The sequence below is a fragment of the Coccinella septempunctata genome, chromosome 1 (assembly GCF_907165205.1).
Source record: "Coccinella septempunctata chromosome 1, icCocSept1.1, whole genome shotgun sequence".
Taxonomy (NCBI): Eukaryota; Metazoa; Arthropoda; class Insecta; order Coleoptera; family Coccinellidae; genus Coccinella; species Coccinella septempunctata.
In genome coordinates, this window is record NC_058189.1 from 11,649,604 (window position 1) to 11,675,423 (window position 25,820).

Genomic DNA, 25,820 nt, shown 5'->3' on the forward strand with positions numbered 1-25,820 from the left:
GTACCAGTACTAACGAGAGAACGTTTAGTCAACTTAAGTTAGTAAAAAATGTTCTCAGAACAACAATGTCTGATCAGCGTCTGAACGATTTGCTTCTACTGAAATGCGAAAAAAAAATCGCAGCAACTCTTTCTCTTGAGTCAATAGTGACTTCTTGGAGCCTATTAAAAGAACGAAGAATTAAAGTGTGATCTGAATAGCAATATTTATGAGAATATTTTCTTGTTTCGTTGATTAGTTTAATTAATCACAGATTTATTATCACACTTGTTACTTGAAATATTTGTGAGGTATTTTCATTTATACTCATGTTCATTTATAATTAACTCTTTAAAAAACTGTAGGTACATATTTGTATTACATATCATAATACACCTTTTCCATATCCTTGTTTTTTTCGATATCCTGTGAATTTTTTTTAAAGAGGGGCGCCAAAATTCGAATTCCCCCCCCCCTCGGAAAAGCTCTTCGCTACGGCCCTGCGATCATTTAATAACAATGATGAAAATGTCATCGGTTTCAACTCGGGTTTCATTAGGATATAGAATTCTACAATACTTATGAGCAAAGATTAGGTCCTTTCGTTTGCATAAAAAGTGTAGCACTTTTCTACACTCGATTTTAGTATTCGTTTGCTGATTGGATTTACACCAGTGTAGAAGAGGTGTAGTTTATCTACACCTCCTTTTGTCTAGGTGTCGATAAACTACACCTGTAGTTTATCTACACCTCCTTTTGTCTGGGTGTCGATAAACTACACCTCCTCTACACTGGTGTAAATCAAATCGAGTGTAGAAAAGTGCTACACTTTTTATGCAAACGAAAGGACCTAGTAGGTATAGAGTAGAAAGGAAACGAAGCGGCTGAAGTGATGTGAGCGTTATCAGTGTTCCAAATGTGTTTTTAAGGGTCTAAGACTGGTTAAAATATCAATTCGAGGGACATTTACAGAAACATATGAAATTTTCTAAGATTTCAGATGGCCATTTCGATAAAAGAGATTTTGAAAGTTTTGATTCTCGTACCGCCTTTTGTTTATCAAGCCTGTTCTTGTTGCTGATTATTGAAATTTTTGTCTAATTTCTTGGTGAAAACCTCAAAATATCTTTGCAAAATTATTGTATGGTGAAGAACTGTGGATCAAATAAAACTAATTTTACAAGAGAAAATGGGAATGTAAGTATTAAAACTGATAACATGTGACTCGGTCATTCATTGATTTTTATTTTCAGTTCTACGAAGTGGATAAAATTTTCAGGGCGTAAAGGCCTACAAACACTACTGACTACACCATGTGTATTTTAATATTTTACTTTTACTTCAATTCTATTGAGAACTGTTCATCCACATAAAATGTTGTATGCAGGAAGCATCCCATGAAGGGCCCATTCAGGGAAAATTCTGACTTTTATACGTCCATTCAAAGATTCTAAATTGCCTTCAATATATTCAGAAATGCAAAAGTTTTATTGATTTCGATTTGGGAATCGGTTGACTGTCAAATTGTCGTTTGTTTTATGAAACCTTCTGTGAGTGTTTTGTTCATTCATTAATCAATTTGTATATTGTGTCATAAAGAGACCATACCATGAAGAAATCATAAAAAAGCATGAAGAAATTATACTGACGGGCTTGAATACAGGTCTTGTATAACACCTCTGTAAGGTTTTTTTCAATTATGGTTCTGAAAATTTTGTAAATAATATGTAAGTAACGGAAATGTGTCCTATGACGGTAAATTGAATATTGGTTGATATTAATTTGTGATATAAATTGTACAAATTCAACTAAGTTTATTGATTCGAAACGTTTTGCACAGAAAAAACACCTTTGACGTACCTATAGCATATAACCATATACTCTCGTGTCCTAGTCAAAGCTCTATTCGTTGTCCATAATTTCAAATTTTTGTAAATTTTTTATAGGTTGCAAATAAAAATTTATCACATCCAACGGCGTATTTCATTGATACCAATTGATTCCAAACAATGTTCAGATGAAAACTAACTACTTGGCCACAAAACAAAATCATCCTTTTGTTTTGTCGTTCAGGATGTTTGTTTTCTGGTTTCAACAAGGTCAATATTGAAATTCAATACAAGGAATAGAATTCGAATTTCGCGCCCCTCAATTATAAAACAGAAAATTGTTATTAATCAGTTTTTCTGTATTGACAATACGTTTTCAGCCCCATCTCATTGTCAAATGTGTTTTCACTGGCCAAAATGTAGTCGGTTTTTAATACTAGCGATATGAGGGCGCTTCGTATATTTATTCTCTATAATCTTTGCTTACGAGTTTTAAGTATACAACGATTTTCATAGATTTTGATGTGCAAGTATCTTGTGATATGGCCGATATTATGGTGGTATTCAACTTTCCTTTTTTCGGAATAATGTTGAACTCTGTTATCCCAAATTAATCACCATGTATATTTTGTGTCTTTTGAAACATTTAGGGTGTCTTCAACTCGTACAACTATTTTAACAGTAAATACTTGAGGTCAAAAGGAACACTTTTTTGCTATTTTTTCTGATTCGGCCTAGATAAAAAGATATAGCCGTTTTGAGTTTTCATAATGAGCTGTGCCATCCTTGGAAAAACAAAATTACCTTCAGAATAACTAGCTACATCTGCCTACACTACACTACACATTTCCTCGTGAGGTACCCATTCCCTACCACTGAATACATTTTTTAAATCTACAACTGATGTAACGTCTTCAGCCTTTAGCCAAAGAGGATAACCAACATTAACGACTTCATATTTTCCGAAGTGATTCGACATTATGATAAAATACGTAATAACTGAGACTTTTACGTATAACGGACAACATAACGCTGATTTAAAATCCAAAAATGTTTTGACAAGCGTCATAACTCCACATTTTCGTACTATACAGAGTTGAATGTGTCAAATTTCCATGGCCAACCGAGTGCTAAAATAAAAGTGAATGGAGTATATATTTCGTTCAACTTATAATTTGAATAATTCGAGAACATGTTTCCGGATTTTCAGTATGATTAAAATCCATGTGTCGTTTATATCAATCATACCGGATGCAAATCGACATTTTCGTTGAAATTTCGCAAATTTGTCCTGAAAGCCTATTAATTTAATTATCAGATAAGTGATCCATACATGTTTATTGAATAAAGTAGGTACATGTAATTTCTGCTCATGCTATAAGACAGTCAGTTATTAATTAAATTTCATTCGATAAGACGAATTAATATTTCTCCTACACCAGTTAGTTAATACATAGGCTTTCCATATTCCTTATCTATTGTGATGATGTCTTCGTTTCCTCAGTATTACTAGGTTTAACAGGTAACAAAACTTAGGGAACTCACCATGTAGATGCCATAACCTGAAAAAAAATCATCATATATTAGGAATGCCATCTGTAATTATGAGATCATGAATACGAATAATAGAGGAAGAATATCCGCGAACTTGATTATTCAATACAAAAAAATTGAGGATGTAGATAATTTAATGATCAAAATCGAATATAATTGGAAGCAATTCAGTAATTCAAATTATTTCTACAAGGATTTTACATATTATATTCCCTCATTCCAATATCATGGAAAGATACATTCAGTATCGATCTTGGTTCATAATTTCTAAAAATGAACCTTTGGAATCGAAAAAAAATATATGACCTTCCCTGAGGTTTCCACAGTTTGGTATTCACAACATAAAAGTTGAAAAAATGGGGAAAGTACTGATGATACTAAAACTACCGTCAGTGGTTGATAAAATTCATAACCAGAGCGGTAAATGACGTTCTCGTTCCTAGGAAAAAGCAATAAAAATATACAGGGTGTTGCGACAAAAATGCAGAAGACGATTTCTTGTCCGTAAACACTAATATTTCCTGAAGAAATATGGGGGCAAATATCCACCTCTTCTGAGTTATGTGGTGCCAATAAATGATTCATTTGAAAGAGCAAGAGATATTTGCCTACTGTTTTTGCATCTTCCCACAAGATGCAAGCTGAAACTTGAGAGACTATTAAAATAACGAAAATTTTTGCTAATTATCTTTCGTCCTTTCAACTTTGTCAACGAAACGGAGAAAAAAGTTGCCATTTTTGTTAATTCATATCTAGGAAGAGATATATATCTCTGAAGGCATATTTTACCTCCTGCATTCTAGCTACATCTTCAGTAAACATCCTGTGTAAACGTATGCGACATGCCAAATTCGAATCAATGCCCAATGTATGTGAATAGCATCAATATTTCTGATTCAAGTCCATATGCACAAATATCGACTGACCCCCAAATCTATCAATATCTCATTTCGCGTAGGGTGAGAGGGCATAGCAATAAAATTAAATTGTTATTGCCCTATGTATTTATAGATATCTCCCCCAGCTAAACCCGAAGGCTTCAACATCCATCAGAGGTAAACAAGGGATGCAAACTGCTCCATGTACGTATATTTGCAGCAACATGTCCTTCAACCAAAAGCTAATGGATATGGCAGATTCTGAATGCAGATGTGTGGATTTAGTCATGTGGATTAGGAACGATCATAGCCACCTAAGTACTATCTATAGACGGCTGTGGTTGGATGCTGCTATTGATACAGTGGAGCAAACCATAATTGCATATCGACAAGATATTAGCAGGGGTGCGACCTAAAGTAGGTACCAAGCACCTAAATGAAAAATAGTTACGGGTTAATTTCAAAAGTAATACATATTTGTGGTAGGTATTGCTTTTTTTTATACCCCTACGCACTTTTCTTGTTTTTCTTCTTTATTTTACCTGTATATTGAGCTAAAGACATGAAACTTGGTAAATATCATTTGTCAATGAAATTACACATGTTGCATATTTTTCAACCCTGAAGTATGCTCAGAAAGGATTGAAATAGTAAACCTCTAAGATATTTTTCCTCACAATTTTTTTTTGATAAAAATTTCGTTTTGAAAAATTATGTGAAAAGATCAATTCATATACTAACTTTTTTATTTATACAAGTGTTTTCGACAACTCAAGCATTCACGAGAAAAACATAAATATATTGCAAGCTCATGTTAAATAGTATATTATTGAACAACAGACAACAAGGCTAACTAGACTAAGACTTTACAACTAAAACAATACGGAACAAACAATCAACAAAAACCTGCCGCGTTTTTAGCATAATGTGGAAAATAAATGAAAAAAATTGTTTTTGTTAATTTTCGGAAGGGGGTAACTTTTCCGGGGGTTTATATATGATAATTTATTTAAGAAGTGTCATGGCTTATTCATTTTGAATCTAGTTTTCGGAGTCTTTATTTCCTAACAATAAGTCGAATAAAAATTATAAATGCAGTAAACGAACTTAACAATACTAATTTTATTGCACATTTAAAATGTAGGTTTACGGCATTGTTATTGAACCTTCAAAAAAAGACAATATTGCTGGACACTTTTCAAAAAAATAATCGAACAAACAAAAAACCTAGCCTGTGATGATATAGATATAATATTGTTGGATTCGAAAATAGTAAGTTTTCAAAATGTGGCAACACTGCTTTTTGGCTCTTAAAAATGATTTGTTTACAAGAAAGACTCAAAGTTGGATATTCCTGAAATTTTTGGTAAAAACTGCAATCCAATATCTAGGAAAGTAATCTACTTACGGTATTTTGAATATAAGCCCATTTTTGCTGAAAATTATCAATAAATCCGAAACGGGCAATCTGAGACCAATAAAACTGTATATATTTGATTTCGTCTTCTTGAGCTCTACTCAAATGTCGAATGAAATATTGAGTGTTTCGTTTGAAAAAAGGTAACTTTTTATTGGAACTCTGTATACAAATGAATTAGTCATACTGTATTATTGAGGACTGATTTATACAGAGCAACTTTTGCTTGACAATTTTTTTGGTAGCTCCTATAGTTTCGCATATAATATAGAGTCTTTTTTCTGGTGGGCAGCTTGTACAAAGTAGTAAAAAAACTATTCAAACAAAGTTCATAATGTTATATTAAGACAATTGTAGCTTTCATAGCTATATCTATTTTGGAGCTCTATAATTTGGGAACCACGTTTTTCATTAAAGGCAAAAGGTCTACAAAAACCAATACTATAACATTTGAAATTAGCCGGTGAACATTTTTCATACATTCAGGTGCCTAGTCCCTTATATCTTCAGAAGTTATACTCAATTTATCATAGGGGCAAGCGGCTCTAATGGCTTTCGATTTTCTCCCCAAAGTTTATCGATTTACCAGAAGTTCTCACACAGGAAAAACTTGGCCAAGGGGATTTTTGTTGTTGAAAATCGTGCATTGCTTTTCGTTCTTCCTCTTCTTCTGATTTAACACCTGCTGATTTTTTGCTGGGGGGTTATTTGGAGTAACATCTGCACAACTACTGTCTCATATAATGATATATGCAAAACGTTAATTAGCATTTTACAAAAGAATATTCATGTACAAACAAAGTATATAGACAGTCATTAAACAAATTTATTCTTCCACAACATAAGTACATAATCATAATAGGTACACTGAATATTTAAATCCTCTGATACGAATGTTTTATTGAGCCATATAATCTCGGCCTTCTATTTACTTTCGAAATACAGATATAGAATGACGAAGTTTTGAACAAAATTCATAACTTGTCTTTGTTGCATCCTATTTCATGAATTTGAAACATCAATACGCTAGGGTCACTAGGTGTATTTTATTTCTGGCGTTTCTACCCGTTTCGACTCGTGAATTCTCAAATGATAGAAGCTGATAAATATACGAATAAAATAACGATAAGTACGCAATTTATTCAAATTGGAAAGCCACTTCTATAGCCAGGCTCCGTATACATACCAGTTAGGATCAGCGATTAAGTTCACCATATTTTTTGACATAATACTTGAACTGATGAATGTTACCTCTTTATAACGTGAAGAAATTGGACGACAGTTAGAACATTATAGTCTTATGGAATACAGTTATAATACCTTGATTCTCTATAATAATTCAGGCATATGCGCACGCTACCCATGGGTTCTAGATAAGTTTCAAAAAATAACGTTATTGGAGATGACAATGAAACTGCGTTCTGAGAAGTACGACTTTTACATTTTCCGATACATTCCCACGTGAAAAATATTACAATGAATTTTCGATATTCGATATATTTCCGACTCCGTTTTCCACTGAGAAAACTATGAAATGAATATAAAGATTATACTATGAGTTTTATTTGAGTGATTGCACGATTCAGGCTGCTATGGGAAATACAGGGTGTATTTGAAGGTGAGGCTTTTATTTAAACAGAAGGTTGAACTGGTCAAAATGAAGCGTTTCACCAAAAATCACCTATACAAAACTTTCAAAATGACAAAGTTGAAAAAAATTGAAAATGATTAGTGAAATAGATCCTTATACTACCCTAGACCGTTTGTTAGCTGAATTATCGCAAAGAAGTGGAAAATAACTTATCTCCTGATTCCACCATGTGGTTTCGTTTAGGATATTTGCTCGTTCGATATTTACGTGGTAGTGAAAATGGAAATTTAGGATTGCCGAATTGTTTTCATTATTTGTAAGTACCTTACACGATTTTAAGACATGACTCATTTCGATACCTGACAGAAGAGACTTAGGACACAAGCGTAAAAAATAGAATAGTACTTCAAAATCTCACCAATAAAATTCGTCTAAATTATTCACGAATTTTTTCACTATGGGCATCACAATCTTCTTGTTCGAACATTCCAACAATCGTCGTAAAGATGGGATGAAATGGGGAAACTTCACAGCACTTTTTCAACATAACAAACATAAGCACTTTCGAGAAACTGTCTCGATTTTCTACATTTTTTTCACCCTAAATTGCACGATACAACAATTATGATTCTCACAAGAGTTACCTGATGCATCTAATCCGATGAACTTGGTACTGAACCATTCATTTTCCAGCCATATGTTTATGTTTTGTTTCGTTTTTGCGATGCCAGAGTCACCTTCCACAGTCCCGTACTTGAAATTCAATGAAATTTTGTCGAACTTCTAGGGGTTGTATCTCAGCCATCTTGGATATTTTATATAGACAATTTTTGGTTAAACGACAATTTGGGCTATACAGGGTGTCCCAGGGTGGATGACCTATTAGACGTTTGTAGAATGAGAGGAACTAAATTTTCAAAATTCACGTCAAAGAAATTCCTCATTTTGCAAATTACATTATACTCGTCACTGTCAGTGGCATCACTACATCATGAACGCCTGCATACGAAAATTGAAGTTTTTCATCAGTTTTTCCATTCTGTCTGCACTCTGATTTAATGTTCAGTACAAACAGGAAATATTGTTGTTCCTATACCTCATATTTTTTTAAACCTATTTCAAACAACAGAAAATCAGACTTGGCTAGTAAGAAAATCAGTCTAAAAGATTGGAATTGCCTGGAAAAAATTGCACATCATATTATTTCAAATAGCCTAGCATTGGTGAAAAATAAAATCCAAAACTCTCTTCGTGTCACCCATATGTGTTAACAAATTACAGCGGCAGAACGTGAAAGAATGATTTCATTCCTTTGTATAGGGCATAGGGGGAAAAAGGTCCAACTGAAACGCGTACCATTTACCACTCAGAAAGCTATTACCAATTTTGTCGACAAGATTTCTGATATGAGCTGTTTTCAAATGAGCATGTATTATGTTTACCGTAAAAGCCTAAATGACCCATATGGCACAGGGCACTATCTCAAGGAATATCTATGTGTGTTCTGAGGGGTACATTGTTAGTTAGAAATCCTGGGAAGGTCTAACGAAGCGTTTGTTCGGTTCGGAGATATTTATGGAGTCGTAAAGTCTATTCCAGATTATAATTCTGATATTAACTTCAACAATGCCTCTTATATTGTAGAGGGTTTCTTATTTTTATTTAGTATTATACCTTCGATGATATTAACTTTTGGAATCGACCAAGAAATAAAAAATTTAACACCCTACTATTTCAGTGATGTAGGTACACTTTGGGACATGTGGCTTCCGAATAAACTTCACTTAGAAATCCACTATTCGGTCGTGAATGTTATGTAGCCAAACTCCAGTTTGTCAGGCGTTTTTTGTCCCTATTGTTGGCGACGCCTTGCGGGCAGAAAATAAATTCTTTGACTGTCAATTACATACATAAATAATAATAATTTCATGGTCGTAGGCTTCAAATAGTTCACAACTCTTTACGAACCAATTACTTTCTTAGTATTCTTATATCCATGCACTTGTATCAAAAATAATCTTGTTTATCGAATATATTTTTATTCAAATCTGCAATAGAATAAACATATACAAGGAGAATTAACGCACAAAATTTATATCTTCGGTGTTCATTTATCAATTTATAGAAAAATGCTCAATTTTCATTTTGAATTACGCATTCTTTTCATTTAGGGGGGTGGAGGGTAGTTTTATGGCAACCCTAACTTTCTTTACCAGAAATCGATAGACCTTCTGTTGCTGAGGACGATTTGGTCATTGATGGGTTCTTTATCAACCCTTTTTTGCTTATAAGGATTGTAACACTTCGAATTTATATTTTTTAGTATTTTGTGGTCAATGATGTTCTGGAAGTGTAGGGTAGGAACTGATGAATTATTAGGAATAAAAACTAGGTGCTATTAAAAAAATAAATAAACCTGTTATATACAAATCGGTGGACCACAACTTTAATTTGAATTTCAAGGTTTGATAATGCTCAGCGAAAATAAGAACACTGAAAATGTTTGTGATCGACCTCACAATACGGCAAAAAATTTTTCTTCGAAAAATGATAAAAGGGCCGCTGTTTCCCTAAACGGCACACCCACAGGGCACACAGGTGCAACGTCGTTTTCAACTGAAAACATTGATATTCCCATGACGAAGATCGATGGTTTCATTATCTCATTCGTCACATAAATTGGTAGCTATAATAATTAGGAAGTACCTGAACAACAAAATACACTTGTCCAACTTTAACAAGTTTCAACCTAGGACATTGGTTAGATTCTTATTGAAAATACCAAAAAACAATTGAAATGAAAAATATAGGCCCAGTAGCAGGAACGTCAATTATAATTTAATGGTCCATTAATATAATTTTAAACCACCATTGAACGAACGAATTCGCAAATAGGTCATATCTTGTCTACAAAATGATGAACAACATTTTGAAAATATTTTAAAGTAAAAAATGATTCATTATTTTCATGTTTCATTGCAACCCTTGTCTATCCTCGTGTCTACCGTAACTGTTCTACTCTTTTTTTTTACGGAATTCGTATATTTGTTCTCTGTTTAGCAGTGAAGCCAACTGCCCTACTTTGATCTTTATAAATTTCCTTCTTCAATTCTAGGACAACTATGATTAGGAATACAAAATTTCAAGTTATTCATCAAAGAGCAAGTTGTGGGCATTCGTTTTCTAATCGTTCCTTTGAACAATAATAGCTAGTCCAACAGTAACAAAATGAATAATAATTTTTGAGTATTATGTATTCCGTTTTGAGGTTCAGGATTCAATGACCCGACTTATAGTATGCATTCGTATCAAATGTAAATTGTCGGATGAATAAATTTGTTGAATGCATTAAATTATACCTCTGGTAAAGTGATGTAGAACCATCAACTTGCATGCATATGTGCTTATTGAATCGAAATTTTATTCGCAACGATAGTGTACATAATAGGTGAAATTAATAGAGAACAAATTTCACTTTCTTAGTTTATTTGATCCGTAAAGAAATATGACTCTTGTAACCCATTTATGGAAAAGTTATGTGGTTCGTTCTTGTTACAAATACCGTCTGAATGATTTTCTAGCCCTTGCCTCCTGCAAGTGAAATTTTTTGTCCAAACGTTCAGAACGTTGTTTCTAATTTGTAAAGAAAAATTTGGCGATCATGCGACATTTGCTTTTTTTGCATGTTAAAATTTTTTACTTAAGTGGTTGCTGTCAGGTTTCGTAACAATTTGACAGTAACTCGATTTCCAAAATGAAGTCTATGAAATCTTTCAATTTCTAAATATATTGAAAAGAAATCAATGGATCATAATTTGACGCGAGAATAATATTCGGTTTGCTCATGACTGAATTATCGATTGATAACAAATTGTCGTTTCGACGCTTATCCTTCAATCAAGCGTTGATTCCCCGATCAAGCTTTGTGAAACCGCAGGAAAAGATATCAAAAATGGCCTTTCCATAATGGTATAGAACGTCCAGATTGAAGCCCAGGAAGTCGCCTAAAATAATTTCCGAAAAAGTTCGACTATTTTTGTCGTTGTCAGCGAATGTTGTACTTTCTGGGATGACAGATCGCATGAATCCCTTTAGTGACCGGGGACGGGCTGTTTTATCACGAAGGTCCGAACTAACTGATGAATACACTTTTGTCCCCAAATACCCGACAATTGCGTGGAATTTTTGACAATTCTCAATTTCATTTTTCCATTCGGTGTCGAAGGAAAACCATAGAACATCAGTTAATTCACAAGTGTCACCTATGTAAGGAACCATAAGTGTCATCTGTGTGATTGAGATCAATTTTCAGTTGAAAAATATCAGGAGTAAGCGCGTAAAAATTAATGAAATGCTTTCGGAACGAAAAGCTATAAAAAAAACTTCTCATCGGAAAAATTCATCGTCCGCCTACAGAGGAAAATTATCTTGTAATTTGCTTCTCCTCAATAAGGTCAGTTATGTTAGCCATTATGGAAATGTTATTTACTCAGTTCAATAGAGGAAGCAGGAAGGACACGCTGTCTTTTTATTGCTAATAAAACGCATAACCTAATAGGCACGCCAAGAACTTTTTCTCAGAACGAAGCCGAATTCAGCAGAAATGGAAATGAAAAAAGCTTAGCATTGAAGGGAAACGGTTTACTATCGAAGTAGGTATATTGTTCAACGAGCACTGAATAATAATCGCAAGCGACAGTGAATTTGGAATGCAAACATCGAGAAATAATATAGGTATGAAATAAAATTTCCCATTTTTAATATTCTTTTTTGAAAGCGATCAACCTATGGGGAGACCAACTATTTCAAATCCCTTGGTCATTTGTTATTGGTTTTCCCAATTGATTTTTCAGCTGAATGATGAGCAGATCTTTTGGTGAAGTTGAGTTCCGCGCATACAAGGAGTATAATTTTGAGGACCGTTACCTATACTATGATTCTCCCAAAATCTCTGGTTAAAGCTTCGAATGAAGTGAAGAACTGGAATGTTTCGAGAACAATTCTAGAATTGTTTCGTTTTAGGTATAGGTTTATTAAAGAAACCACCCACTATTTTAGTAGTAGAAGCAGCTGAAAGAATGAAAGATTAGGTTGTAATACGAAAAATCTTATTGATGAATTCTATTTTTCCAATGATATTCTCAGAAATACTCAATTCTCAATTTCCACCCACTGTAGGGCATATTTTTGAAATGGTCATCAAACATGCTATCTAATCAGTCTTTGACTCGCAAAAATATTTTAACAGTAGATTCTAGAGGTCGAGAGAAGCACTTTTTTTTCCTTTACCATTTTTTCCGGCTCGGTTTGAAAGATACAGGCTGTTGAAAAAACTACCAAAATTTTTTTAGTTCTATTTCACAAACGGTTTTATCGCATCAAATGAATTTCGGAATATTGTTTTTCATTCATTTGATAAATCTTTTCCGAACACAAGATATCATCCACGTCTTCCAGTTTTCTCATTATAACCATCAACTACCATAAAAATACCAAAAATTCAAAGAAACCAACTCTTGAATCTAAGTTGGACGTTATCTAATAAATATTTGAACGTTTTGTAAAATAAAAGTATTCTTCATATTTTCTCGTATATTTCGCCATTTTCGAGTACCTAATTTGATGTTCAAAAATTAAAAAGTATCGAGAAATTTTTTATTATATTATTATTGGTTTAAAAGATCCACAGATATGTAGTGTCACAGATTTAGCTAGTCATTCTGAAGGTAATTTTGATTTTCCAGGAGTGGCACAGCTCATTATGAATACTTTAAATGGCTATATATTTTTATCAGGGCCGATACAAAAAAAGTGTTTCTTTTGACCTCAAGAATATACTTTTAAACTAATTGTGCGTGTCAATAAATCACCCTGTAGGGTGTGCCTTTTCAAGTAAGAAAGTAGCCTGTTTTCAGAATAACCGATCTGTAATCCGTTCAGTGTCGAAAACCTCAATACGCAAATTTCCACCACAAATTAATATTACTAATCCATAAACGTCTAATAGGGCATCGTGGTGAATCACCCTCATGGATGGCAGATTTCAAGACACCGGAATTTTTGTTAGTCTTTACACCGTAAATATTTCAACTTTCGAGTCACCCCTTGAATTTCTTATCTAGAAATCGACACTTTCCTCGTGGGAGTCTTTATAACTCCGGACAACATTTCATACTTCCTTAATTTTAGGGGCGAAAGGTTTGGAGCAAGGCGATTTGAATGAGACCAAATTGCGTCCCGCATAACATTCCCTTCTTTTCCAAGACCTCGATATTGATCGCATAATCCTACGTTGTTGTGGTGCATATCTGACGATCAATTCCTACTACGAACAGAGGGAAATATATTCGGCAGTTAGTAAACATTGGGGCCAAATCTGAGGAAACAATGAGGGCAAACATTATTTGAACTCCAGTTAGCTCATATTGAACTCAACAATGATCAATGCAACCAGAAAGGCAATTAACTTGGATGGGATTTAGAGATCTATTTTGTTTCCATCGCGACTTATAGAGTCGATAGATTTGTGGTGGCATCAAATCCCTTGATGTTGATTTAAGGATAGACGGAATTTCAATTTCAATGCAGAGCGTTTCAGAACAACCATATAAAGTTCGAAGCATATGGCAAATAAACAAGGTTAATGGGAATAGTATACAGGGTGAGTCTTTGACTTGTACCAATCTTTTAACTGTAGATTCTTTTCCTATACCATTTTTTCCGATTCGGCCCTGATAAAAATATTTAGACATTTTAAGTTTTCATAATGAGCTATGCCACCCCTGGAGAGACAAAATTTCCTTCAGAATTATAAGGTAAATCTGTGACACTACACTTCTGTGGATCTTTTAAAAAGAGTTGCATCCGGTCAAAGGACTCAATTTTTCGAATGAATTCATCAAATTACTCGAAAACGGCGTATTATATATGACAGAAGAAAACTTTTATTTTACAAAACGTTCAAATATTTATTTTATTCATTTATTCAAATTAATGTCTCACAAAACACCCAAGAGTAGTTACAAAGTAAGACAGCAACAAGGAAAAACAGAAAAAAAAAACAACATAACTTATAACTACAATATGAATAGAATTGAGAATCACAGATCAAAATAGAAAAAAACAGTTTCAACTGTCAGTTAGAATTATATTTCTCAAAAGAGTCACACTTGTTCCAAAGAAATCCACATCCTTATCTCTAAAAAGATCATTGAAATGTACCAACATTTGCGTACTAGGGCTTGCCAATGGATGACTAAGTAGTATTTTTATGATACGTAATGGTCATAATAAGAAAACTGGAAGACTGGTGGATGATATCTTACGTTCGAAAAAGATTAAATGAAAAACTATATTCCGCAATTCATTTCATTCAATAAAATCGTTTGAGATCAAACTAAAATCCATTTTTTTAAGGTTTTTCAACTTTTGAACCGAGCCGATTTGGAAGAAATGTTAAGGGAAAAAGTGTGTCTTTCGACTTCAAGAATCTACTGTCAAAATATTTGTGCGAGTCAAAGACTAACCCTGTATATATACAGACTGATAAACCTAGTATGTATACTAGGTTTATCGGATTGAATCGATTGTTCGAATTCGTTTTCATTATTGGTAGATAATATGAATCAATGATTTTTTCTTTGGGTATACAATATACAGGCTGTTCCAAGACGATTAAGAGAAGGAATCCAAGAGTAGTAGTAATTTTGGAGTTGAAAATTAACCTGTATATCTGTTTATTTTGGCAGTTCTTTGTTCCTTCTGACGAAACGATTCCAACAAACTATCACACTTTTGGTTTGAAAAGATTAATTTAAGAATTACAGCGATTTCAATATCCTTCTTTTTGGCCCATGACGATTATGAAAAACAATTGAAACAATCCCTACTCAAATTACTTAAAATATATAGGATCATCCAAATATGTATACAGGGTGAACCTAAACTTGAATAATTTGGTAAAATTGCTCATTTCAGATATTTTGTCAATGTTCGTGGGACAAGGATATTGAAGTAGCTGCAGTTCTTAAATTAATCGTTTTGGACCACAAGTGTGATAGTATTTTGGAATCGTTTTCTCGGTAGAAACATAGAAATGCCAAAATATACAGTTTGTTCCAATAATAATTTCAAATCTGATGTCATGTGACCGACAACAAAAGACTCATTGAGTAAAATATCCAAATTTTGAAAAATCTTCACTAATTTCTTCAATTTAAAAACCCAAAATCACAACTATCTACTACTGTATTAATCATCGAGGGGACACCTTGTACAGGGTGTCCAAAGTTCGAGTGCCCATTAGAAGTTTCTGGAGAACTGGACATATTTGAAATCTGAAAATTGGGATGATATTGTTCGAAATTCTCTACTGAGATAAAATATTTTTTCGTTTCTGATATGATTGAGTATTCAATGCTGGATACAGTTCGGTTAAAACCATTGTATTCATTCAATTCAGTTCAATTCAGTTTTCAAAATACCGAAGAAAAAACCGAAAAGAAGGGAGATGTCCGTATTCCAGTATTATGTTAATTCTGTAACGTGGTTACCTCGGAGAAAACTTATTTCGAGCGCCAGCTATTCTTTTCACTAGGAAGAATAGCAAGCCTACCAGAGTAGCTGCTTGTCGGAGACAGAGTTCGCTGTTATCTAGGGTGGTAGCGATAACGAAGTAGTCAAAATCGAATTATTTACCACACACCTTCGGAAACTGATTTTATATATACAACGGAAATATGTGTAGGTATGAAATATGAGCGAATCTATCAGCAAACATACATTCTGGAAATTATATCCGATCACGAGCATTTTGTAAAGTTTATACCGGGTACAGTGAAAAATCAAAGGTTGTTCAATAAAATGCGCCAACCAGAACTGACGAAATGGATACTAAGGATGACCTCGCGAAGTGAAATGACTTGCTATACGGTATCGGGATGTAATTAATTGTATTTCTCCAGAAATGAAAGAAACACAAGCAGGGCGGATCTTCTCGAGTCTTTTACTCGCTACCCCAAGGGCTAACGCTCCATGACTGATAGCGAAGAAAAGGTCTTTTTTTAGCGCAACTACGGGATTTCACTGACGACGAGCGGTATCTCTTATTCTCTACCCCAAGGGCTTACGCACCATGACTCATAGAAAAGAAGAGATTTCGGTTTCAACACTTATGACGCGGAACGCGAACAGGGGTGTTGACGGGACTTTCCCTTTAGTACCCCAAGGGCTTACGCACCATGACTGATAGCGAAGGGAAAAGTCAGACTCGCGAAACAGGGTAAAGTACGATAAAATATAACAGAAAGCGATACAGTACAGCAGTGTCAAAGAAGTAACCGGTGTAGGTCTAATGAAGAAACTGAACGGTAAAGACGGGGACCTACCTCCTTTATTTCAGGCACTCGCGGAAAACAAACGAAAACTACAAAATTAATTCCTAACAGCACTAACCCTCGCAACACAAAATTATTTCTAAATTCGTTGAACGCTTGTCGTGCACACAATTAAAGTCGAATCGCAGAGAAAAAAAAGTACGGAGCGTAAAAGTGACTAAAGAGTAAAAGAGTCAAAGTAAAAATAGAAACAGAAAAATAACTTTAAACACAGATAAACGGTTTTTTTACATTTACTCTGCCTATCGGAATGAATGTACTGAATATTTGAGAATTAAAATATTTTCAAAGGCGGAAATGTGAAATGAAAGGAATGCACTAAAATGAACTCCAATTTTTCTCAGAAAACTGGAGATCATTACAATTCCTATTCTAAATATCTTAAGCACAAACCGTTTTCACATTTTTGAGGTTGAAGAATGTGGAAACATTGTATATTTCCTGAACTTTGGAAAACTTGTCACAGGGTGTTCCGAATGTTGTGCCAAAATGTTTTCAGAATGTCAGTAGATTCTACTGTACGAGGTTCAAATTTCAATCTCTAACCTTATACACAAAAAAGTTATGTGAACTTTTCGAAATCGTCAAAATCTCAATTTTTGCTAATAACTCAGAAACGAAGCATCGTAGGAGGCTACGGTTTTCACCATTCTTTATTTCCCTGAAATAGGGGCTCGGAAAGATGCCATCGGTTTTGCTCTACTCTTTCTCACTGGATACCGAATTTAGGACACTCTATACATGTCAAAGATCACCCTATTTGGAGTAATTATAGATTTCAATCAAGTATTGAACCTTATGAAATCTGCCATAACAATTAGCAACATTTTTTTCAATCAAGTTAAGGGTAAGATCAATCATGTCGATAAATCACAAAATCACAATATCGGAAAAGTGATGAGAGTGGTACAAAAGGATATTTAAAATCAAGCATTTGAATAATGAGAAGAATCAATCAGTGAACAAGAGTTATTATTGTTGAAAATGAGGGGATAACGTACCTACAATCAATATCGAATCAATGATTTTTCAATGGATACCCGATCATTACTCGTAGTTTAGCATTGAAATCGACAATTATGACATTAAGTCAATTAGAAGATCACGAAATGATGCTGAAACCAATACTGACGTTTACTAAGAGTGAATTTACGATATTGTTCATTCATCATGATCCACGATCAATGTTTTCCCACGAAGAAATGAGAATCGGTATATTATTAAATTAATTATGAAAAAAGTTACACTAATTAATTTTTGACTCCTTAACCATCGATTAATCTTCCCATTTCTATCACGATGTACTCTAGAATGAGAATATTGCAGACTTTCGATAATGTTCTGCAAGAGATTCTTTTTTCGATTAATGAAAACCTGATCAGAGTCAATATGAATATCTTACAAAACAAAATCAGCATCATCGGAGTCAATGGAGTATCACATATACTAATAGAGAGGGAAAAGAGAAATTCTGAATTAGGAAATGGCCAAAATAGGAAACAGTGGAGAATTAATACTATTGAGGGATCTGAATAGTAGGATAGGACCTTATGGAGAGGACACCGTTGATACTGGAGAAAGGCTTGCAGATATATGTCAACAGAATGAACTCACGCTTAAGAAGTACACATGGACTCAACCAACCAGAAATTTAAAATCAATAATAGACTACGAATAAGAAAACAACAAACATCACTAAAAGTTGAAGATGTTAGAGCATGCAAAGATATCTGCGACGTGTCTGACGATCCTTTTCTCAAAACCAGGATATTCTTTGCAATTGGAAATTCCAAACAAGCGATACGCCCCCTAGTGTCAATTTTTGTAAATAAAAAATTAATGCACTTTTGTTTGTTTACATCGAGGAACGAAGAATATTTTGGTGGTTCAATAAGAGTTTTTATAAAAAATATATCTTAATATGTTGAAAATATCTTGATCTATCTCGTGACAATGGGGAAAGCTTAGTCCTTAAATCCTTTGAGCAAATCTCCGATTACCACTTTCTTGTGAAGATGTCAGTTTTTACAATTTTCCACGATGGAGACGTTTATTCAATAATAATATAATAATAATAAGATTTATTAATCTGTTAATAGTTATAGAGATGATAGCCGGATGGAGCCAAATCTGGTGAATAAGGGGGGTGTTCTAGTAATTCAAACCCTAAATCACGAATTTTTTGCATGGCAACATGAGATTTGTGTGCAGGGGCGTTGTCCTGCAAAAAGTGCAACAAAAGCAAAGCACCTTTGGATAGCTTTACGCGTTTTTTCTCTTAGATAGGTCAGTAATGTCGAATAGTAATCTCCGGTTATTGTTCTACCCTTATCCAAAAAATCAATCATGATTACTCCATGGCCATCCCAAAAAACTGAAACTTTTCCAGCAGATTTTTGGACACGAAACTTCTTAGGTCTTGGAGGACCAGAGTGTCGCCATTCCATCGATTGTTGCCTTGTTTCTGTATCGTAGAAATATACCCAAGGCTCATTCATAGTAACAATTCGGTTTAAGAAGTCTACATCGTTTTTAAATCGAGCACAGATCGAACGCGATGCTTCTACCCTTGCACGCTTTTGGTCAACATTCAAACATTTGGAGATCCATTTTGCAGCAATTTTTTCATGTCCAAATTGACGTGAACTATATGATGAACGCGTTCGTATGAAATATTCAGTGCTTCAGGTATCCGTTTTAACGCAATTCGACGGTCTGATAAAATCATGTCATGAACTGCATCGATATTTTCGGGGACAAACCCTGAAACTGGCTTCCCGATCAGTCATCATCTTCAATTGAAAATTTACCTCTTTTGAAGCTTGCAATTTTTCACGGTCGCATACGAAGGACATTGATCACCAAGGGTATTAGCATATTGTTCGTAAATCTGCTTACCTCTTAACCCTTTTAAATACAGGTACTTGATAATGGCTCGATACTCCAATTTTTCGATTTTCACAATTTCGGTGGACATCTTCTTTCTTTCAATTCATTGCGTAACTCTGGTTTACTTTTTGACTTCAAATTCACACTGACACTTCTAAAGCCCGTTTGCAACAGCCGAGAATTCTCTGGAGAATTCTCTACAAAATTCTCGCAAGAAAAGGGCGGAGACTATTTAGTACGCAACTGAACAGAGAATTCTACCGAAAGTGCGTATGTAACGGTACATAATTCACGGCGCATGAAATCTCGAGTAAATTTTCTAGAGAATTCTCGGCTGTTGCAAACGGGCTTTATGAGTTATTGTTCGTTGCAATGGTAACGCAATATTTTTTTATGAATAGTCTAGGCTAACTAGATATCAATACATCCTTTTAAAATCTGCTAATTTCATTTTGATCTGTAGAACTTTCTTCGAAATGGCCATACCTTACCTATTCATCCACATCAATTATTATCTTGGAAATTGAAGAAAACATTAAGTGCAGTTGTTCATATTTGATGTTCGATGCTGTAGGTATGAATTCTTGACAGGACGTTTCAGAGCGTATCCGTATTAGTGCACTTGACATTATGGGACTATCTAGGCGAACTTTAAAATAAACGACCTGTATCATTGCACGGTTAATTTGAGGAGTTTCTAATAATAGTGGATAAGTTGCAATGCATTGGTGACTACCATTTAACGTGGATGATACTCTGGTGCTCCTGAAATAAACGTGGGCATCATCTTGCCATTGATTACGGTTTCAGATGTTCAAACTCCCGCTGAAACCTCCTACTGCATCGTGACTGTGAATCAGGCGAATGAACAATTTTCTGTGAATAGTCGGTTCATCAAACAAAAGCGAATGGACGAGAAACCATATCCTTCACAGAGCCAATTCGAATTGATTTATGGTTTTTCGAACGATTAGCTAATGTCTGATATCAAAAGTATCGACTAACATAACTATAATCGAAATTTTCTGTTTCGGTTATCTTCACGGTTTAACGTTTGAGAGGTATAGATTTCGAAAAATTTAAATTATAAGAAAGGGCAAGAGATACATCGTGGAAATTTTCGATATATAGTCTTATAGAATTTTAAAGAAACAATAAGGTCATCCACCTGCTATTTGCTAAATCGATTTTTTTTTAAACCGTCATAACGGAAATCTCTTTCTCCGAGTGTTTGTCAAAAAAGAAACTACTCTTGGTCTTATGCCTAAAGCATGTTTGGAACAGCCGAAAATTCTCTAGAGAATTTACTCGTGAATTCATGCACCGTGAATTTTCTGTGGTTACATACGTACTTCCGGTAGAATTCACTGTTCAGTTGCATACAAAATAATTTCTGCCATTTTCTTGCCAAAATTGTGTAGAGAATTCTCCAGATAATTTTCGGCTGTTAAAAACGGGATTTAAACCCAACTGTTTTCAAGAAAAAAGACCTGAAAGAGTAAAAATGGAGGAGGATGGAGGAACATAGTTGAACTCTTAAATCACAACCCTAACTTTTAGTGCCAAAAAATTAATACCCTTTTTTTTATGTTGATGATTCGAGTTTTCATTTTAGGTATAGTCCCTCTATCTTTAAGCATCAACAGAAATAATCAGAAATATATGTTGCAATTTGAAAATCTTGAATTTTGATTGATTCGATTTGCCCAACTTGATGATGTTTTCATAAACAGCCTGTACGTTTTCGGACCAACCAACAAATAGTGCTATAATATTGCATCCTTGCAAAATTGAAAATGGAAAAGATTTCTTTGAAAAAACTCCTCGGCAGAAATACATATTCAAAAAATATGAGTTCGTTTTTTTTTTAATTTTTTTTTCATAAGAATGCCTATAACTCATAAACCTCAAGGTTTTTATTCAAGGTAAGTACACTGCTGAAATCGCCATCAAATGAACTATCTAACGATGCAAAGATATACTGGGTGTGTCATTTGAAATAAGAAAGTAGTCGGCTGTTTCCGGTGTAACCGGAAGTTGCAGAGGTCTGAAAACATTTAAGGGAAAAAGTTCATTGTCGAAAACCCCAAAATGCAAATTTTCAGAACAAAATTATAATTAGTTCTCCATTAACATCTAACATGCCCTACCGATGAATCACTCTGTATTATGAGGTCAGTGGTATACCCTTCAGGAGTGACTGATGCTTTTGAAGTCTTATAGAATACATGCGTTTTTCGTACGGTAGTAATTGATGAAAGAAAGTATCAATTACATTACTCAACACTCCAAAACATCCATCATTCCTACAGTGTATGTCATTGACATCAAAATACATGAGAAGGGTGAAAATTTGAATTCAACAAAATCAACCCCTTCATCCCTACAATGAGAGGACTATCCAATTCAGGCACATAAAGTAAGGGTTGCCATTTAAAAACCCAACTAAACTTCAGTCATCGTATAGGTGCATGACGCTTCTCAATTGTACCTACATGAAAAGTTTCGTAATTTTAAAGAAAAATTGACCTGTTCCAGCATTTTTTTTACAAAATAGTAAAATTCCGACGTTACTTACTGGATGTATTTAAGCTGTGGAAATATTTTTGTATAATAATACCCTGTATACAAAAATGATGTATCAAAATACATATGTGAGGATTGACAAAGATAGATCTAACAAATCTATACTAATATCATAAAAAATCAATGTACCCGATTATACAGGATGTTTCATTGGGAAGAGGAAATCACAGGTTTGTCAAATATGAAAACAATACCGGGTGTCCCAGAGCTTTTAGGCCAGCAGATATCTCAGTTACCTGCGGAAAAAAAAATTGAAAAAAATACATGTCGTAGGAGACCATACGCTCTTTCATGCAGCATAGCAAAATCCACCCCCTGACAAACAACCCCCGAGAAACCACCCCTAACTTTTGTTTTTCAAATGGCACTCCCATGTTTGTTTGGCTTCAACTGACAGCTCTTTTTAATTCTCAATCAATGATATATCATAATATGTAGTTGTAAAGATAGTCACTCGATAAAATTGAATTCGTTAGTGGGTACTGTTAATTGGACTGATCGAATTAGTCCACATTGTAGAGACAAGAAAAAGTGGATGTTGAAAAAAAAGAGTCAATAAAATGTTAGAACTTTTTGTTTATTATAATTTATGTTATAAAACATTTTCTTTAGTATAATGTTGCAGTAACAATACAGCTGAGCGTATAAATTCGTATTTCATTTGTATTTTTATTTTCCATAATTCTGCATGCCATTCTAGCTACCATGATACATCATTGAATGAGAAATGAAAAAAACTGTAAGTTGAAGCACAACAAACATGGGGGTGCCATTTGAAAAACAAAAGTTAGAGGTGGTTTCTCGGGGGTTGTTTGTCAGGGGGTGGATTTTGCTATGCTGCATGAAAGAGCGTATGGTCTCCTACGACAAGTATTTTATTCAATTTTTTTTTTCCGCAGGTAACTGAGATATTTGCTGGCTTAAAAGTTCTGGGACACCCGGTATACCAAGTGGTTCGTCTGATATGGCCTCAGAAATCAAAATTCATAAAACATCCTGTATCTCGGCTAGAAAGACAGTAAGGACCAATAAATGTGGTATCTCCAGAACCAATTCTTTGTCAAGTATCCGCCTTATAAGTATTTCCGTTTCCCAATGAAACACCCTGTATAATAGTACATATCATAAAATAAAAATTTCATTCACCCAATTCAAAAACATGGACGTAGAATTTTTAATATACTATTGATTTTTTTTCAAAATATTTCGACACCAAGTCATGAACATTCTCGAAGAATCTTGAGTGAACCGAAAAATAATTGTTGCAATAATTTAGCAAAATATTCAATAGCAATAGAAATAGTATTCGAAATTCAGTTTCTTTGAATTGGTAAATAAGATGAATGAGCGAAGAGTTACGAATACGTAACTCTGAGAACCAACAAGAACAAACCGACAAATATTTTCGACCGTCATGATATCCGGTCGATGAAATGGCCTGGAATACGTAATGAGGTGGAAAAAGACTGCTGTGCTTTCACAATTTCATGTTTCAGCAACAAACCAATCCGTCAGAGTTAGGACTGTAGTTCGAGAATCATTTGACTGCATCTGAAAAACTTCGGGTGAATCTCCATGTGCATCTACGGTGCATGGGTTCTTGGTTATTTATGGTGGAATGTCATCCCCTCGAGTGAGTGTAAGTGTTGTGAGACATGAGATGTCAAACAAACCTTGAACTTAAAGTTGAGCTACTGTGTTGAGTGGGATAATTATTGTTCTATTCATCAGTCGAAGTGTGGAATGAGATATGTTAGTTATTTTTTACAAATGGAAGGCATGGTGAACTGAAATTGAATACAGTGAATAGGGAATACTCCTTCTGACGAAAATGATATATTTTTTATGAAATATCTTTGAAACATCACATTTTGAAATAATCATTTCAACCGTTTCCCAAAAAAAATTATTTTAAATACTTAAAAATAAGAATGGGTATTTAAAATTTAAAGCGTTTCGTTTCTATTGCACAAGTTGGCAACATCGACTGAAATATGCGTTGATAATAAAGGACAACAAATACTATCTTGATGAGATAGACAATGGCTGTCTATGAAGTCTGCGACGAACGAGGAAGGTCGTAAAATTTTATGGGATTTTTATGGCCGGTTGCTGTTGAGGATCACCAGTGAGTACGCGCCTTATGATGGCTGCAAATCAACAGCTGCTATTTTATAAACAAGCGCTGTTGCCAAATCGTAAACTAGAAACGAAGCGATTTAAATTTTAAAACCTCATATTTGATTAATGATTTTGAATAGTTTCCGCGGTGCATTTGAAAAATTCATGAATGCAACTTATAATTATTCAGTTTAAACTTGCATTATGCTGTGATATCCCAAATTGAGGAGAATTCCCCATTAAACAATATCAAGGAACAATTTTCCGCAACACAATGTGAACAATGAAAAGTTTCTCAGATGAAATGCTCGGACAGTTCGATTCGAATTTTTGCACTTCCATTCAAATACGACGTATTTTTCAACCCCTTATCACTTTTTCCAAATTCAAAAATTTGCAGATACCCCTTGCATTTTTAGAATTTTAAGAGGAGTTTAAACCACGGGACTTTCGTCCGTAAAGGGGGAAAGACTACCAGAATGTGGGGTGTTGCCAGAACACTTGAACGATAAGTAGAAGTTACGAATATTACAATAGTTTCCACTTCCTCGTCCAAAAGATGGCAGCACCCTACAAACGTCTTTTTTTGAATTTCAGCAGGATACGAATTGTAGCCAATAGCAGGAATTTTCCAGAAATTTTTTCATGTAAAAATTCATAGAAGAGATTATTTCACCTCGGAAAGTTAATAACATAAATGAATCTTTGTTCTTCAAAGAAAAATTTTTTTATTTTTTTTTTTTCCGTTTCGACGAATGAAAAAATTTCTGACTTTCCGAGCTGACGAAGTGATTGAATTGAATTATATTGAAAACCCCATATAAATTAGAGGTTTCTGACGTAAGATATTCATTTTCTCTTTTTGAACTGACCACTAAAACTGTGTAGACCTCGGGTGATTGACAGTTGTGTGTGTTTTATTTTTCCAAAGAATCATAATATTTAAATATTGCAAAGAGCGGAAAAGTTGTTTACCCTCGAATCAGAAATTGATGGTTCTGAGCGATTTCACACATTTTCATTTTAAAGCCAGAAAATTGAGGTTTTCGTTGGACTACACTGTATGTAATGCTTTTCACCAGAGCATGATTTTATTTTCGGTCCCTAGAAAACTTGTTGATGTTGATGAAAAATTGATTATATATCTTCTCAGGTTGAACATCGCGTGTGAAAACTATCATCTGGACGTCTTAGTGTTAATTTATCGTACCTAACAGCAGATTAAGATGGGCAATGTGAAACTTATACCTATCACATGTGTTCTACTGCGAGTATGGGTTCACAATCTTATTTTTAGAGCTTATTAGGGATACTTCGGTTTCAGTTCTATATCCACAAAAGATTTAGGACCCTACGGATTCTCCACTCATATTCAATTTCTTTCCTAGAAGTGCATTTTGAAAATAGGAGCGAATAAATACAGGTAGTGTCATTTGAAAGGGTGTATGTTCAATAATTAAAGAATAAAACGGATATCAAAAAAACGGCAGGGAAATTTTGGTGACGACTTGCAGGTTCAACCCTTAAGTAGGAGTAGTCATTATCCACCTCTACGACAATTTGAATAGGGATATATCGTGA

At 34.2% G+C, this 25,820-nt stretch overlaps 1 protein-coding gene across 1 annotated transcript in view; it reads right to left on the reverse strand.

The window, feature by feature from the left end:
- LOC123310788 (tyrosine-protein kinase Src64B) overlaps nt 1-25,820 on the reverse strand; it is a 122,247-nt gene that overhangs the window by 91,257 nt on the left and 5,170 nt on the right. Inside the window, exon 2 of the mRNA XM_044894450.1 lies at nt 3,354-3,370. The gene's annotated coding sequence lies outside the window, so the exon portion shown is untranslated. The remainder of the gene's footprint in view (nt 1-3,353; nt 3,371-25,820) is intronic.